The following is an 18,217-nucleotide window of genomic DNA, read 5'->3' as shown; positions in this document are numbered from 1 at the left end:
TGCCATGAAAACGCTAGAGGACGTCACCCCAAGGGTCAGACATGACTCGGTGTTTGCACAGGGGATACCTTTACCCTTAATCTGCCTTGAGTCTCAGTGAGAAAGGTGGACTATACATAACCTAAATAAATTTTAACCCACCCACCCCTATAAGTCATTGTTTTCTGTAGGTTCAGTGGTACTGAACTCCTCTGTCCAGGAGCTGTAATAGTTCTTGCTCCCAGGGGGCAATTGGCTTGGCCTCTTTAGTCTCACTAGTCAATAGGGCTACACCCGCAATAAACGGATACCGAAATACACTGCAGCCTTCCCTGCCGCCTCCACCTTGGCACAGGAGGCTGGGTTTGGGAGAACTCCAGGCCGGGCTTTCCTGCTATCCTTGGAGCGCAGAAGCACGGCCTTTGCTTCGTTCTAAGACGTGGGTAGGCGCACAAGCTGAGCTGAATCCAGACCGGATTTTGTCTCCTCCTCAGCCAGCGCCTCCCGGGCTCAGTGCCTGCAGTGGGGTGTTCAAATCTCAGCGAGGGAAGGAAAGCTTGACTCAGGGGCTGCCGGCGGACAGAGGAGAGCTGGCTGTGATCTGGTCTGTCTAGCGGTCGGGTCTGTACGCTGCAAACATGGTGAGTCAGAAGTGGCCGCCGCACTCCTCGGGGAAGCGTTGTTGGGTCCGGTTTCTGTTGAGATCCGGCCGGCCGAGTGGTTCTTTGTTTCCGGCTCTGTTCGGACACCAGCATTCCTTTCCCCCTGCCCCAAACCCTGTGCCAGAGTCGATTGAGTCCCCTTATTTTTCGCACGTGGTTCCCTGCTCGTCTCCGAACACGGCCGCGAGCCGCGCCGACCCCACCGATAGCGAAAAAGACGGCTAGTTTGCAGATTTTCAACCCAGCAGGAGTGGAATGTCCCAGATTGAGAGAGAACCAAGAGTCAACTTTGAATTGTGTGTGTCTGTGCGACTTCCGTCCCCCCAAGTGAGGGCGATCCTTTATTGAAACTGCGTAGTAAATAGTCTGCGCAGCAAAAATATTCGGCATGTGCGATGGTACCCGATTTGCTTGAGAACTTCTGTTGGTGCAGAGGTTGCCTCCTAGAGAACTTCGTATTGTGACATTCATTCCGTGATAGTTTTCTAATTAGTCGTAGATCTGGATAAACCGGAACGCATTATAGTTTTGATGTGTGTGCTTCCTTGCCTGCCCGGGCTCTGCCTTTATCCTTTGAGTTTATCAAGCTAGGCTAGTGGCATTACAGATTCTCTTGCTGTCAAACACCCTGATAATTTACCCTCAGTGAATATGAGTTTGCCACACCTCTAGGGTTAAGCAGTTTTCCTTCTTACTGATACACGAGTATGAAAGAAAACAATACACGACCCCCTCCCCCAAAGCTGTTTTGTGTGTGGTATCATTTACTGTGGATTAAGGATTCCTTTATAGCCCCTATAACTCCTTTGCACTTAAAATCAAGGATTGAAGATGGTGAGGTGTAAACTTAAAAAAATCTTTTAATTCATGTTATGTGCGGTTTGCAAAACAGAAACCATACATAACCGACCTGGATAGCCCAGGCAAGCCCAATCCTGTCAGATCTTGGAAGCCTAGCAGGGTCACCCCTGCCTAGCCCTGGGGGGCCAAGCAATGGCAAACCATCTCTGGATGTCTTGCCGGACAGCCAGGCAATCATAGCATCTCCTGGCTATATTACATACTTGCCATATGATAGTTAAATAAATAGAATCACTTCAGGCAGCTGTTTGCCTGGAATCAGGGTGTGGCTGTTATTTTTAATGAAGAAGAAGAGTTGGTTCTTATATGCCACTTTTCACTACCCGAAGGAGTCTCAAAACAGCTTACAATCGCCTTCCCTTTCCTCCCCCCACAACAGACACCCTGTGAGGTGGATGAGGCTGAGAGAGCCCTGATATCACTGCTTGGTCAGAACAGTTTTATCAGTGCTGTGGCAAGCCCAAGGTCACCCAGCTGGCTGCATGTGGGGGAGTGCAGAATTGAACCTGGCATGCCAGATTAGAAATCTGTACTCCTAACCACTATACCAAACTGGCTTCAGATTAATCTGGAAGCTTCTGTTGCATGTATGTATGCTATCTGTATTGTATGTAATCCTTTTCTCTTCCACTTTTTCCTGTGGTCTTTGTTATTCACAAGGAACCATGAAGACCGTCATTTTATTCCACATGGCCGCTTTCATAAGAGGACAGTGAATCCCACCCATAGGCTCCTGTTGTGCAGCCATGAAATACCAGGATGGTTCCCTAGAACAGTGGTCCCCAACCCCTGGTCTGGGGACTGGGACCGGGCCGCGGCTCCTCTTCGTCCTCTTCTCCGGCTGCTGCCTTGGGGGCTGCCCTGCCACTCTGCCACCAGCTCACTTTTGGTACTCTCCGGCGCCCACCATGGCTGGGGCTCCCCCTCAGCATGGCACTGTGCAGCTACTGCTGGCAGCGCCCCCCAGCAGACAGCGGAAATTTAGGGGCACCGGCAGGAAAGCAAGCGGAGCAGGGCTTCAGGCGGTGGCAGCGACGTCCCTTGGCAAAAGACTACCCCCCTCCACGGGCCTCAGTAAAATTGTCAAGCTTTGACTGGACCCCGGTGATAAAAAGGTTGGGGACCACTGCCCTAGAATGAAGCGAATGCTTGAGGTGGCTCCCTTTCCTCTACGATTCTAGCCTTCTTCTTAGAAGAGACCACCTGAAAAAAGTGTGAAAAGTACAATTTTTGTTCTTCCTCAGAAGAGTTCTTTGCATGTAATAACATGGTTATGTCCCATGTTAACCAGTCATTAGCTTGGATTTCTGGCCTCCTTATTTTTCAAAACGTGTCATAACAGGTTTTACTTTTGTGCTCCATAAGTGACAAGGCAAGCGTACATCCTGACTTGCTCATCTGGAACGATGTAGGTCTTCCTATTTATTTTAGCTCATGTTCTGCTCTATCCCAGATGCTCAGGATAAATAACAATACATTTTTTACTGTTTAGTAGAATACAGTGAGCTTCCTGCTTGCTTTGTGTCAGCAACTAAATGCTAGTCTTTTAATTTTAAAAGCCTGCATTCTACTTTTTCAAAATAGAGCCAAGGGCTCTAATGAACCTACAGGAAAAGGAATTTCACAACCTCTGTTACCATTTGCAAAGAGTGTACCCTTCTGTGTACCCTTAGTGATATATGAATACAAGGTACTTTTTGTCAGTTGTAGGGATCATGATGGAACATGGGGAACATAACATTTAGGATTTTATAGGTGAAAATCATTAATGCTAATTGTATCACAGTATAAGTGGTATAAATTGTGATATAAATTGTGATATAAATTGTGAGACTCTATTTCTTACCTGCCATAGATGGGACAACCCATTACATTCCATACCTGTCATAGTCTCTATATACAAAGGCAGCCCCCCCTCCCCAGTATAGTGATCAGACTGGAACGGACAAAGGTGTGAATGATGATAGGTCTGTCTGAAAAGAAAGGAAACTATAGCCGTTTACCTACTGCTTAGGTGCCACAATGGGTTCAGCAAGTGTAAATTAGTGGCTCTGCTGGAAGAGAAAATCCGTGGATTAGAGAAATGATTGAATACACTGCAGAAGGAGGGAAAGCTATCAAAACAAAATCAGGAGCACCTAACACAGGAGAGTAATAAACTGAAGGATCTTACACATGGGAGTAGAAGAATAAGGAGAAGGTCTGACCCACTGATGCTCAGCAATCGGTTCCAAGGTCTGCCTGAAGAGACTGATTCAGGAACACAGGAGCATGTGCAATCCCCCATGAAGAGCAAGGCCCATCATAGAACAGGAAAAAATTCACAGGCTCCTACAGGTGAGAGTTTTAAGTCTTCTCCTCCGCCGACCCCACCACGAAGCTCAGGAAACACTTCACAGGCACCACAGGTAAGAGTTTTAGGTCTGCTTCCATGGGTACAAAGAAATAAGTACTGGTAATTAGGGATTCCTTGTTGAGAGGCATAGAGGCCAAAGTGTGTAGACCAGACTTGTTGTCTCGAGAGGTCTGCTGCCTACCTGGTGCACACATCAAGGATGTCACAGAACGGCTGAACAAGCTCATCAAGCCCACAGATCATTACCCCTCATCCATGTGGGAACAGATAATACTGCCCAGCAGAGCATGGAACATATTAAGAAAGACTTTGTAGATCTGGGGGAAAAGGTAAAGGACCTGGGAGTGCAGGTTGTGTTTTCATCAGTCCTTCATGTAAGTGGCCGTGGCTTAGGAAGAGAGAGAAAAATCATGCAAGTAAATGACTGGCTACGTGACTGGTGTTGTCAGGAAAGGTTTGGATTTCTGGGTCATGGTCTACAAAGTCAATATGAGGGGCTACTATCAGGAGATAGTGTGCACCTCACAAGGGACGGGAAAAGTATTTTTGGAAGAAGAAGAAGAAGAGTTGGTTCTTATATGCCGCTTTTCCCTACCCGAAGGAGGCTCAAAGCGGCTTACAGTCGCCTTCCCTTTCCTCTCCCCACAACAGACACGCTGTGAGGTGGGTGAGGCTGAGAGAGCACTGATATCTCTGCTCGGTCAGAACAGTTTTATCAGTGCTGTGATGAGCCCAAGGTCACCCAGCTGGCTGCATGTGGGGGAGTGCAGAATCGAACCTGGCATGCCAGATTACAAGTCCGCACTCCTAACCACTACACCAAACTGGCTCAAGACAACCCTTGCACACCTGGTGAAGAGGGCTTTAAACTAGACACAAAGGGGGAGTGAGACATAAATTCAGAACTTCGTGTGATGCCAAGAAGATTGCAAATCTACAGGGAATGTTACATAAGCAGGGAAGTACTAGCTTACAGAGCCTCTTGTGGCGTAGAGTGGTAAGGCAGCCAACATGCTGTCTGAAGCTCTGACCATGAGGCTGGGAGTTTGATCCCAGCAGCTGGCTCAAGGTTGACTCAGCTTTCCATCCTTCCGAGGTCGGTAAAATGAGTATCCAGCTTGTTGGGGGGGGGTAAATGGTAATGACTGAGGAAGGGAATGGCAAACCACCCTGTATTGAGTCTGCCAAGAACACGCTAGAGGGCGTCACCCCAAGGGTCAGACATGACTCGGTGCTTGCACAGGGGATACCTTTACTAGCTTACGTTCAGAAACCAAAACCATGAGGCACACAAAGGATGATGGTATCTCTACACTAATGCACAGAGTATGGGAAACAAGCAGGAGGAACTAGTAGTCCTAATAGAGGAAGGGAGCTATGACCCAATAGGAATCACAGAAACTTAGTGGGATAATACTCACAATTGGAATACTAGAATCAAGGGGTACAATCTATTCAAAAGGGATAGACAAGAAAGAAGGGGCGAGGTGTAGCAATATATGTTAAGAATCTTTATACTTATGAAGTATAAATCTTTATACTTATACTTTGTTGTCATTGGTGTTTGAACCAATCAGTGATTCCATCACAATTTGGTGATCCAAGGAAGTCAGCATGGATTTGTTTCCAAAAGGTCCTGTCAGACCAACCTGGTTTCCTTTTTTGACCAAGTGACAGGTTTGCTGGATCGTGGAAATTCGGTTGATGTCGTTTACTTGGATTTTAGTAAAGCTTTTGATAAGGTTCCCCATGATGTTCTGATGGATAAATTGAAGGACTGCAATCTGGATTTTCAGATAGTTAGGTGGATAGGGAATTGGTTAGAGAACCGCACTCAAAGAGTTGTTGTCAATGGTGTTTCATCAGACTGGAGGGAGGTGAGTAGCGGGGTACCTCAGGGCTCAGTGCTCGGCCCGGTACTTTTTAATATATTTATTAATGATCTAGATGAGGGGGTGGAGGGACTACTCATCAAGTTTGCAGATGACAACAAATTGGGAGGACTGGCAAATACTCCAAAAGATAGAGACAGAGTTCAATGAGATCTAAACACAATGGAAAAATGGGCAAATGAGAACAAGATGCAATTTAATAAAGATGTGTAAAGTTCTGCATCTGGATCAGAAAAATGAAAAGCATGCTTACTGGATGGGGATACGCTTCTAGGTAACACTGTGTGTGAATGAGACCTTGGGGTACTTGTGAATTGTAAGATAAATATGAGCAGGCAGTGTGATGCTGCGGTAAAAAAGGCAAATGCCATTTGTCATAGTCCCATTGCACTGGTCAGACCACACCTGGAGTACTGTGTGCAGTTCTGGAGGCCTCACTTCAAGAAGGATGTGGATAAAATTGAAATGGCACAGAGGAGAGTGACGAGGATGATCTGGGGCCAAGGGATCAAGCCCTATGAAGATAGGTTGAGGGACTTGGGAATGTTCAGCCTGCAGAAAATGATAGCCCTCTTTAAGTATTTGAAAGGTTGTCACTTGGAGGAGGGCAGGATGCTGTTTCTGTTGGCTGCAGAGGAAAGGATGCGCAGTAATGGGTTTAAACTACAAGTACAACGATTTTCGTAGGGCAAACTTTAATAAACTTGGATTTTCGTAGGGCAAACTTTAATAAGCTCAGAGACATGATGAGTGTCATACCATGGACGAGAATGCTGGAAGGGAAGGGAGCGTGTGAAGGGTGGGCGCTACTCAAACAAGAGCTATTGCATGCTCAATCAATGACTATCTCAGAAAGACGAAAACACTGCAGGAGCTCTAAGAAGCCTATTTGGATGAACAGAGAACTTCAAGAGGAACTAAGAAAGAAAAGGGAAATGTTCAGGAAATGGAGGGAAGGACAGAGCTCTAAAGAAGAGTACCTACAGGTTACTAGGCACTGTAGATCAATCATCAGAAAGGCCAAAGCTGAGAGTGAGCTAAGATTGGCCAGGGAAGCCCACTGTAACAAGAAAAGATTTTTCAGTTATGTGAGGAGCAAATGTAAAGTAAAGGAGGCAATAGGCCCACTGTTGGCTGCGGATGGACAAACTCTAACAGAGGATACAGAGAAAGCAGAAAGGCTCAGCGCCTATTTTACATCTGTTTTTTCCCACAGGTCAAAGGGTTTAGGCACATCTAGAGATGGCAGTAACCAAGAGATAGTGTCTGGGTGGCAGGTTGACATGGACAGAGAGGTTGTTGAGAGGCATTTAGCTGCACTGGATGAGCTCAAATCCCCTGGGCCGGATGAAATGCACCTGAGAGTGCTCAAAGAACTTTCCAGAGAATTTGCACAATCCTTGTCCATCATCTTTGGGACCTCTTTAAGGACTGGAGATGTCCCGGAGGACTGGAAGAGAGCAAACGTTATTCCGATCTTCAAAAAAGGGAGGAAGGATGACCTGGGCAACTACAGACCAGTGAGTCTGACCTCTGTTGTTGGTAAGATAATGGAGCAGATATTAAAAGGAGCGATCTGCAAACATCTGGAGGACAATTTGGTGATCCAAGGAAGTCAGCATGGATTTGTCTCCAACAGGTCCTGTCAGACCAACCTGGTTTCCTTTTTTGACCAAGTGACAGGTTTGCTGGATCGTGGAAATTCGGTTGATGTCGTTTACTTGGATTTTAGTAATGCTTTTGATAAGGTTCCCCATGATGTTCTGATGGATAAATTGAAGGACTGCAATCTGGATTTTCAGATAGTTAGGTGGATAGGGAATTGGTTAGAGAACCGAGTTGTTGTCAATGGTGTTTCATCAGACTGGAGGGAGGTGAGTAGCGGGGTACCTCAGGGCTCGGTGCTCGGTCCGGTATTTTAACATATTTATTAATGATCTAGATGAGGGGGTGGAGGGACTACTCATCAAGTTTGCAGATGACAACAAATTGGGAGGACTGGCAAATACTCCAGAAGATAGAGACAGAGTTCAACGAGATCTGAACACAATGGAAAAATGGGCAAATGAGAACAAGATGCAATTTAATAAAGTTAAGTGTAAAGTTCTGCATCTGGGTCAGAAAAATGAAAAGCATGCCTACTGGATGGGGGATACGCTTCTAGGTAACACTGTGTGTGAACGAGACCTTGGGGTACTTGTGGATTGTAAACTAAACATGAGCAGGCAGTGTGATGCAGCGGTAAAAAAGGCGAATGCCATTTTGGGCTGTATCAACAGGGGCATCACATCCAAATCACAAGATGTCATAGTTCCATTGTATACGGCACTGGTCAGACCACACCTGGAGTACTGTATACTGTTCCATTGTATACGGCACTGGTCAGACCACACCTGGAGGCCTCACTTCAGGAAGGACGTAGATAAAATTGAAAGGGTACAGAGGAGAGCAACGAGGATGATCTGGGTCCAAGGGACCAAGCCCTATGAAGATAGGTTGAGGGACTTGGGAATGTTCAGCCTGGAGAAAAGGAGGTTGAGAGGGGACATGATAGCCCTCTTTAAGTATTTGAAAGGTTGTCATTTGGAGGAGGGCAGGATGCTGTTCCCATTGGCTGCAGAGGAAAGGACACGCAGTAATGGGTTTAAACTACAACTACAACGATATAGGCTAGATATCATGGAAAAAATGTTCACAGTCAGAGTAGTTCAGCAGTGGAATAGGCTGCCTAAGGAGGTGGTGAGCTCCCCCTCACTGGCAGTCTTCAAGCAAAGGTTGGATACACACTTTTCTTGGATGCTTTGGGCTTATCCTGCGTTGAGCAGGGGGTTGGATTAGATGGCCTGTATGGCCCCTTCCAATTCTATGATTCTAAGAAATACAGGTACCTAGCATGAAAGTTCAATTGAGTATAGTTGGATAACTATAAAAGGAGTAGGAAATGAGAGTGGTATTCTTGTGAGGGTCTGCTATAGACCACCAAGCCAGTCAGAGGACTTGAATGAGATAATGCTAGACCAAATTACACAATTTTCAAAAAGGGGGTAAACACTCGTCATGGGGGACTTCAATTACCCAGATATCGGTTGGAGGACCAAGTCTGCTAAAAATACAAACTCTGTTATATTCTTAACTTGTCTTCTTGATAGCTTCATTTCCCAGAAAGTAGAGAGGGGAACCAGGAGGTCTGCTATTGTAAGACTTGATTCTTATCAACAGGGAAGATGTGGTAGATGAGGTAGAAGTAGTAGGCACACTTGGTAGTAGTGACCATGTGCTTTTGGAATTTTCAATTGTGGGAAAGAGAAAATCTTTACATAGTCGGATGTATAGACTGGACTTCAGGAAAGCCAATTTTAACAGACTAAGAGGTATGTTGGGTAGAGTCCCATGGTCAGAAAAACTGGCTGCGTCGGCCTGGAACAGCTGATTTGTATGCCGCCGCACATAACCCTATATCAAATGGTGTATCATGTTCAGATCACAGGAGGTGATGGTACCACTTTTCCCTGCTCTGTTTCGGCCTCACTTGGAGTACTGTGTTCAGTTTTGGGCATCCCAGTTGATGAGGGATGTACACAAACTGGAGCGTGTCCAGAGGAGGGCAACAAAGATGGTGAGGGGTTTGGAGACCAAGATGTATGAAGAAAGGCTGGGGGAGCTTGGTCTTTTTAGCCTAGAGCAGAGATGACTGAGAGGGGATTTGATAACCATCTTCAAGTATTTAAAAGGGTGCCATATGGAGGATGGAGCAGAGTTGTTCCCCTTTGTCCCAGAGGGACAGACCAGAATGAATGGGATGAAAATAATTAAAAATAAATTCCGTCTAAACATCAGGAAGAAGTTCTTGACATTTAGAGTGGTTTCTCAGTGGAACAGGCTTCCTCGGGAGGTGGTGGGTTCTCCATCTTTGGAAATTTTTAAACAGAGGCTGGATAGCCATCTGACGGAGAGGCTGAATCTGTGAAGGCTCAAGGGGATGGCAGGTTACAGTGGATGGGCGATAAGGTTGTGAGTGTCCTGCATAGTGCAGCTGGTTGGACTAGATGACCCATTGAGGTCCCTTCTCTATAGTAGTCATCTGCAAAGGGAGGACTTCCATCATTGGCAGGTGTCTGCTCCATCTGACAAATATTCTTTGTGCTGTCTGGATTCTGCTTTCGTTAACGTGCTCTAGACCAGTGGTTCTCAACCTTAGGATCAGGACCCTATTTGGGGTCGCCTGGCCTCTTTCCTGGGATCACCAGCTTGCCCCTCGCCATGGTGGCAGGCGGCAGCATGTGGAGGCATGTGGTGCCACCTTGATTGTTGTGTGCATGCATGCGCACATGCATTTCCAGCACCCTACTGGCTCCTTCTGTAGTTGCCCAGCCTGCCCGGAGGATTGCGCCGGAACCTGCTGAGCAATGCACTGAAATGCTTTGCCCAGCTCTTTCAGAGCTGGCATGAAAGTGACTGCCTCCCCTCATGGGTCCAAAGTGCCCCATCCCACCCAGCAAACCCCGCGCGCTCTGCAGCAGGGCCGCTGCAGGACACCCCCCCCCCCCGCAGTTAAAAGAAGGGAGAAAGGAGAGAAGCGGTGAGCCAGGGGAGCAAGACGCTTTCCCAAGCCCGGCCCGGAGCGGGAGAACGAGCAATGTGGATGCGGTGGTGGCAGCAGCCCACTCTCCCAGGAAGGGCCTTCGCCCCCCTCCACTCACCTCCTGTGGGGGGTCGCCTATGGCCACAAGTGTCGGGGCTGGCAGAAGCGCCTCCGTAGGGCTACCTGGCAGCTCCTCCGGCTGGGTCCCCGCTGGTCTTCGGTGATGAAGTTGGGGTCACGGTGAAGAAAAGGTTGAGAACCACTGCTCCAGACCATAGGAACTGAAATTGTGCAATTATCAGTGCCCTGAAGATACTTGTTTCCATATCTTCACTCAAGAAGCCACAATGTGGTTCAGTATAAAAGAGACAAGATGGAGCCCCAAAGAATTCCATAAGGGATATCCAGAATAGGTGATAGGCATCTGCCACACCCCCGTGGTCCTCTTGGCATGTACCAACAGCCAATAAGTATGTTGCTGCAGTCTAGCCTCAAATTCTTATTATCAACGGTAGCAATCCATTGGACTGGAGGAAACAGCAAGGTCATGTTGTGCAGCAAGGAACATGGCCCCTCCCCTAAGATCAATCTATACAATCCAGACCACAGTGTTCCTAAAGCAAAGAGAGGGTGCACTGCAAAAATAGATTGAGATGATTCATATTGCAAGCCAAGACCCACAATGTAGGGGAACATCAAAGCACTGGGCTCACTGATCACTAGGGCAGGAATTCCTAGCCCCAAATATAGTGATTAGTCAGATCATGAAGCAGTACCATAAATAAAGTCTTAGTATTATAACTCAGATCAGAAATTAAATTGGCTTGGGTAAGAATAAACATTTATGTTTCATTACCATAAATTACACACCTTTCGGGTGGCTTAATCTTAGCCTGATTCTATTTGGTAGGTATTAGCAAAACAATGCAAAAATCAAATCAAATAAAAATTGGGAACAACAGAGATAGAAGTAAAGCTTTTTTGCTTATTTATTTATTTGTTTGTTTGTTTGTTTGTTTTATTTATTTATATACCGCTCTCCCTGAAGGCTCATGTTCCTTAGTCTTGGCAAGGGAATCCAAGCTATGTTTGTGGTGCTATAAAATCAAACAAGAGCTTTATAATGCTTGAGTGTGTTGGATTGAGGAGATCACCCTTCTTCTTTCACAAGGAATTATCAGACAAACCAAGACATATCCATTTGGTTTTGACCTTGTCTTATGATCTGATGTAATATAACAGTGAGTAAGTTGCAAGCAGAAGGGAGGGAAGGCAGCATGGTCTAGTCTGATCTCATCAGACTTTGGAAGCTAAGCAGGATTGGTACTTAGAGGAGAAACCACCAAGAAAGACTCTGCAGAGAGGAAGCCAATGTCAAACCATCTGTCCTCATTTGCTAAAGTCGCCATATGTCAATCACAGTTTAATGTCACTTTATACACATGGTTACAGGCAGACATTAACGTAATGACATCTTCTCCCCCTGTAAGAATGGTTTTGGTGTGCTGCACTATAAGCAGATGTATTGATATTTTACTCTCCTTTTTATCTGCATAGTGGATATGATGGCAAGGAATAGGTTGCGTTGCTCTGAGCCTGGATCATGTGTGTTTTATCTGAGATCTGGTTTCTTGCAGTATTTAAAATGTCTTTGGCAAAGGACTATGAGGAAAAGTATGGATGACCGAAAAGAACATTAACTAAAGGTCATGCATTGCACACAAGATCCACACCTACTCACCCCCTGGGTTACTGGCACATTGCCTCTAGTCATTCAAATCTGTCTCTACAATCTCAAACATTATTTTAAAAGAAAGCTTTGGTTTTTAGAAATTCAGAAGTATTAGATTATGCATACCATTTTGTAAGCACAACTTCTGTAGGTGGCACATTAACTCAATAACTCAGTAGTAAAGTGAATGTTCTGCATGAAGAAGGTTCCATGTTCAGTCCTTGGTATCTGCAGTTAGAAAAGGTCTCAGGATCCTGTTCTCTACAAAACCTTGGAGGGTGACTGTCAGTTAGTACAACCCTTGACTATAAAGGCCTGTAATCTGACTGACTCAGTATCATGTAAGAAGGGTAGCCATGCTAGTCTGTAGCAGCAGAAGACCTTTTATGCACGGCAGCAGCTACCCTGCGCTGCCGCCATGCCGTTGTGGCAGGGCACAATGCCCCGCCATTCCCCGTGTACGCACAGGGGCGGGGCATGCTGGGCTGCCCTGGTGTAGCGGGCACGCGTTACGCGGGGGCCAGATCGCTGCTGGCCGAGGTAAGCGAAGTGACGGGTGGGGGGCAGGGGGGAGGGGCCAGAGGGGAGGGGCCACGGAGTCCACAGGGGCATGAGGTGTCCCTGAAGTCAAACCGCAGGTCGGGGCGATTATGCACAGCGCTGGCCCGCCTCAGCCCCTGCAGGCCCCCGGCGTACCCAGGAAGCTGCGGAAGTTCCCATGTTTTCTTAACATGGGCCTTCTGGAGCCTTGGGCCAGGACACATCTGTGCTGGTGGAGGCGGCGAGCATTATTGGGGATTTTCCCCGAAGCGCTGCGACTGCCAGTGTGGGCATTATGGCCCATGCATAATGGGCCAAAAAGAGCAAAAGTCCAGTAGCACCTTAAAAAGTAACAACACTTGTGGGAGCATTTGACATGAATTGTGTAGATCAGGGGTAGTCAAACTGCGGCCCTCCAGATGTCCATGGACTACAATTCCCAGGAGCCCCCTGCCAGCGAATGCTGGCAGGGGCTTCTGGGAATTGTAGTCCATGGACATCTGGAGGGCCGCAGTTTGACTACCCCTGGTGTAGATCATAAGATTCTACTAGACTGTTGATTTTTTTTCAGTATAATGCAGGTTCATGTGTTAGGATTCCAAAGACTTATTGACTTTTACAGAATTGTTTGTGGGAATTCAAAGCAGCATTTCTCTCTGTTAATGTTTTTTTTTTTTAACTTAGCCATGAAAATGTATACTCTTGAAGTTATATACATTATACACCATCTTAGTCTTCTTCACCATGTAATTCTAAATGGTGTAGGCAAAAAAGCAATGATGTTTTTACTATAGTTGTGTGGTAATTAAGGACAAATATCTGGTTTGTGTGTGGTGTCTTTTTTGGTTCTTTTCAGGCTGAAGGTAGTTTTCAGGACAGTCAAGCCTATTGGGGTCAGGAGGACATGTGCACTCAAGCACCAGTATGAATGGGATTCGGGTGTCTGGGAAACCTCCTTTGAGTGTTTGACTAGCTTCTCTTTCTGAAAGGGAATTGATGATCAGTGCAGAGCCAAAGCTGAGAATACTCATACTCAAAGGAATGTCTGGGGTTTGCTTCTGACCTTGAATGCTCTGAACATAGTCAGCCCTACTTGCCTGGGGGTGTCACAAGCTGTTTCCTGTAACATTGCTATTTTTAGAATGAGAAGGATACAGGACACAGTAGCTACTTCCTTCTGTCTACTCTTTCAGGACTATCATGTGAACAGTGTCCCCAATACATGAAGAACAAAAACATAAGTTCTGTGATTAAAAGGGGATCATTGCGTACACAGTTCCAAGCCTAACACAATCAATCTCCTAGGCCATTTCCACAGTTGTCCATTTTCTCCAGGTCTCCTTCATATTGGTCTTTGGAGGTCAACTTCGCATTTCCACCTGGCCATCTGCACATGTAGTTTCCAAATGACAATAATGAGGATTTGCTTTCTTTTCATGCCATTCACATTAACTTCAGAGGCAGGTGTTCCCATGTTTTTTTCAGAGGTGGGCAGCCCTGCCCCCTTCCTTTTTTCCTCTTTTTTTTTTCTTTGTGCATGCACAATAACGCACATTCTCACGTTTGATTTAATACTTTTGTGATACCTTTGTACCTGAGGAATGGGAGCTAGATGGAGCACGCTTGTTACCGAAGAAGTGTATATGCACACTAAAGCTTATACCTGGAATAAAACTTTGTTCATCTTTAAGGTGCCACTGGACTCCAAATTTGTACTGTAAAGTTGAAATGATTGAGGAGGGATCCTGTTCAGGAAGAAGGCGAAAAGGAGGGGTGGAGAAATGACGCCATTTCTGGTTTGCGCCACAAAAAGAAAGGTAGGAAAAAGGCAGGCTGAATGAAAAACAAGTGCAGTGCCACAAATACTTTCAGAGAAGCCCTTGGATGGTAGTGGGGAGGACATAATCATAATTACAATCATGCGTCTTAAAACAATCAGACAGAAAGAAAAAAAAACACAAGAAATCGTATCTCGGAAGCCCCACATCTGGTTCCATGGTTGGTGGGATTAGAGGGGTTCCTAAGTGAACACACATTAGGTGGTCATTCTAAGCTGATTTTAGATGCTAAATGGAAATAATTGTTGTTATTTTTTTTGTGGGCGTGTTAATTTCTAACAACGATCATGCATCTTAATGCAACCAAAAATAAAATAAAATAAAATGGCGGCAAGGTGCAGAGGGAATGAAACAGGAGGCAAAGAAGGAGATAGGCGAGCTTGCAGGTCCACGAAAGCATGTTGAAGGCGGGGAAAGAAGAGGGAAGCCACTTTGAATGCTGATTACACACACTGGATTACTGTGGATTCCCAAGACAGGAAGACTGAACTGTTCAGTAGCAACAATACAGCAGTAATGTATGCTATTCTGACAAGGACATTTGCCTTTGCACTGTCTTGCTGTTCAATTGTATTACTTGAAGCTAAATGGCTTTTAAACCAGATTGTTTTACTCTCATGTCATTAGTCCAGAAAAATCAACATGAATAGAAGAGAAAGTTGATGAGTTGCTCCAAGAGGGACTAAAGGTTGCAGTGGAATAAATAGGGAATTATTTCCAGGTGAGAATGGAGAATAGTTAGAGGGGGGATGCTTCAGAAAAGCTGACTGGCAGTAGGACAGACTGGCTGACAGTGGAGAAAGGAAAAGCTAAGGGATGGGAGAAGGTAGGAAAATGTGGAGGGCCAAATATGGGGAGGGAAGCCGAATAGAAGAACAAAAAAATACTCTGCTTTGAAGAAGTCCAATGATTTCATTGTTGTAGTGATGGATAAAGATTCAGGAGCAAAATGAAATACCATACTTGGGGGGGGGGAGAGTGGGATTCTGTGATTTGAGCAGCAAAAAAAGGGTTGGGAGCTGAGCCAGCTACAAAAGAGGGCTTTACATGCCCTTATGTACCTCAATTTTCCTGGACACAGATAGGGGAAACACTACTATTAGCTGAATTTGGTATAGGACTAGGATCTGCGATGGCATTGGACAAACAGTGCAGGGTCCTGCTGTGCACTGGTGAGCTGCAGTATGATGATGTGCAGTTTTAGAATACAAGACTGGATTGGCACAAAAATCAGGATCTGAGCTGTCATAGGACAATTCTAACTTTCTGTGTTAAAGTGGTTCCCAGAGAAGAGTAAAGAGATCAAACTGGCCTCAACCAAAGCCAGGGCCTTTTTGCCCTTGGCACCAGCCTAGTGGAACGCTCTGCCAATTGCAGTAACTCTACCAGTTGCCTTCCAGTTCTGGTTCAAGGCTTTGTTTCTAACCTTTAAGTCCCCGCGTGGTCTACGACCCACATACCTGAGGGACTGCCTATCACCCAATGCCCCCCGCAGAGTCTTATGTTTTGCGGGTGACAATTTACTGGTCATTCCAAGCCCCAGAGAAGCATGTCTGGCCTCGACCAGGGCCAGGGCCTTTTCGGTCCTGGCCCTGACCTGGTGGAATGAACTCCTGGGTGAGCTGCGGGCCCTGCGGGAGCTTTTTTCTATTCTGCAGGGACTGCAAAGTGGAGCTCTTCCACCAGGTTTATGGTTGAGGCCGGGGGCAGTGAGGAAGAGTGGTGCCCCCCCCCCGGGTGTTATGCAACAATCATTTGTCATCTTGAGCCTCTTTTCTTCCCCCAGAGGTATGGATGGGGGGGGGGGGGGGAAGGTATTATCACCATATTGTTTCTGCTTTAATTTTGATTTTTTTTGCCTCTTTTAATGGAGTTTTTACTGGGGGTTTTATCGGACAAATGGGATCAGAGCCCTGCAGGAGTTTAGACAGTTCCACAGGGCTTGCAACAAGACAGAGCTGTTCCAGCTGACTTGTAGCTGAGGATAGATGTTTGACATCTGATGTCATTGGCCTCTCTGCCTGCACCTGCCAAACTATACTCCTTAGGGTCATACCATGCACACACACCCCCATCCCAGGTTAAGAATCTTAAGGGCAATATTGGAGTTTGTGTTGGAAATGTTAATCTAAATTAGATTTTATTTTGTATTTTAGTGATTTCATAGTATATTTTATGTGATTTCAAATATGTTGTGATCCACCCTGAGCCTGCTAAGAAAGAGTGGAATAAAAGTCTAAATAATAATAATAATAATTAAAAAATATTCCTAGGTGTTATAATGGAGATATGTTCAGTTGCTTCTTGGGTGATCAGCATGATTTGGACTTGCTGACAGTGGCCAGGAGATGGGCTGATGGCCTTTCCTGGGCTTCTGGTTGAGATTTCAGGGAAGTCTACATTGTGAGGGAGAGTCTGAGAATTTTGGTAATTATTCAGCAAATATGGGTTATTACTCATGGCCACGGGTGTGAGGAACTTTGGAGGGTCACACAAAAGGGCCTTGATTAATGTTTCCCTAGAGCTCCTAAGCTGCCAGGCTACTTCCTCTTAAAAGCACCTGGCAAAGTACATTATGCAATTTAGAGACTGTGATTCACCCATGCTACTGAATCCTGAAAGCCAGAGGATGGGTATACTGCCAAAGCTTACTGCTTTAAAAAACTTACACCAATAGATAGGTGATAAGGGAAGCAAAGTTTGTGCTGGCTGCAATATTTTCTACATGCTTTGAAACTTTAAGACTTTGTACTTGTTTTGTGACCCCAAAACCTTTTGCTTACAGCACACACAAGTATTGGGCTGTTCAGGTATATAGCTTTCAACCTTTGGTGACCGGAAGCTTATGTCCCTGTATTGATCTGTGTTGCAGTAGTGTTTGGAATACTGTTCTGGTTACCCTCTTCAGGAAGGATATAGAGTTAGAGAAGGTATAGGGAAGGGTAACTGAAAGGTTCAAGGGGTTGGAACCCCTTCCCTAAAGGTTTCAGCTTGGGGGTTTTCAGTTCATGACCAATGTTTATCAAATTATACATAGTGGAGAAAGAAAACTTTGTCTCCCTTTTCCAGAATATTTGGGGAACCCAATGAAGTTAAAAAGTAGTAGATTCCAGACCAAGAAAAAAATGCTTCTTAATACAGCATGCATATGTATATATATAAAACTCTGTGTGTGTGTATATATACATACATACAGTGTGTACACACACACACACACACACACACACACACATACATACATACTAGATATTAAGCCCACTGTGTGGGTGGATGGATGGATACAAAGAAGGAAGAAAGGAAGAAAGGCATGAAGACAGAATGAGAGCAAGTGAGAGGGGGAGAGAGAGGAAGGAAGGAAGGAAGGAAGGAAGGAAGGAAGGAAGGAAGGAAGGAAGGAAGGAAGGAAGGAAGGAAGGAGAAAGTGAATTCTGGGAGGAAGGGAGGAAGGAAGGAGAAAGTGAATTCTGGGAGGAAGGGAAGAAGGAAGGAGAAAGTGAATGCTGGGAGGGAGGGAGGAAGGCAGGCAGGGAGTTAGGTGACATGAAAGGGGACCGGGCAGTGATGGAAGGAAGGGGGGGAAGGGTTGGGGGGGTCAAGACACGAGGGGGGGTCGTCGCTAGGGGGGGCGGGACATGAGGGGGGGGAAGAGTTGGGGGTACAGAAGGGTGGGTGGCTGGGAGTCTAGGTGCAGGGAGGGAGAAAGGAAGAAAGGCAGAAAGAGAGGAAGGGCGAAAGCGAGCAAGTGAGAGGGAGAGAGAGAGAGGCAGACAGGAGG

General features: G+C 45.9%; 1 protein-coding gene across 2 annotated transcripts in view; it reads left to right on the top strand.

Annotated features, from left to right (window-relative positions):
• Positions 1 to 403: 403 nt before the first annotated feature.
• N4BP3 (NEDD4 binding protein 3) overlaps positions 404 to 18,217 on the top strand; it is a 38,685-nt gene continuing 20,871 nt past the window's right edge. The window contains exon 1 of one of the 2 annotated variants that reach the window (XM_077326183.1): positions 404 to 620. The gene's annotated coding sequence lies outside the window, so the exon portion shown is untranslated. The remainder of the gene's footprint in view (positions 621 to 18,217) is intronic. The other variant, XM_077326182.1, reaches the window with a different exon arrangement.

The sequence above is a fragment of the Paroedura picta genome, chromosome 3 (genome assembly GCF_049243985.1).
Source record: "Paroedura picta isolate Pp20150507F chromosome 3, Ppicta_v3.0, whole genome shotgun sequence".
Lineage (NCBI taxonomy): Eukaryota > Metazoa > Chordata > Lepidosauria > Squamata > Gekkonidae > Paroedura > Paroedura picta.
Note: the sequence above shows the minus strand (reverse complement) of the source record. Positions and strands in the feature narration are given on the sequence as shown.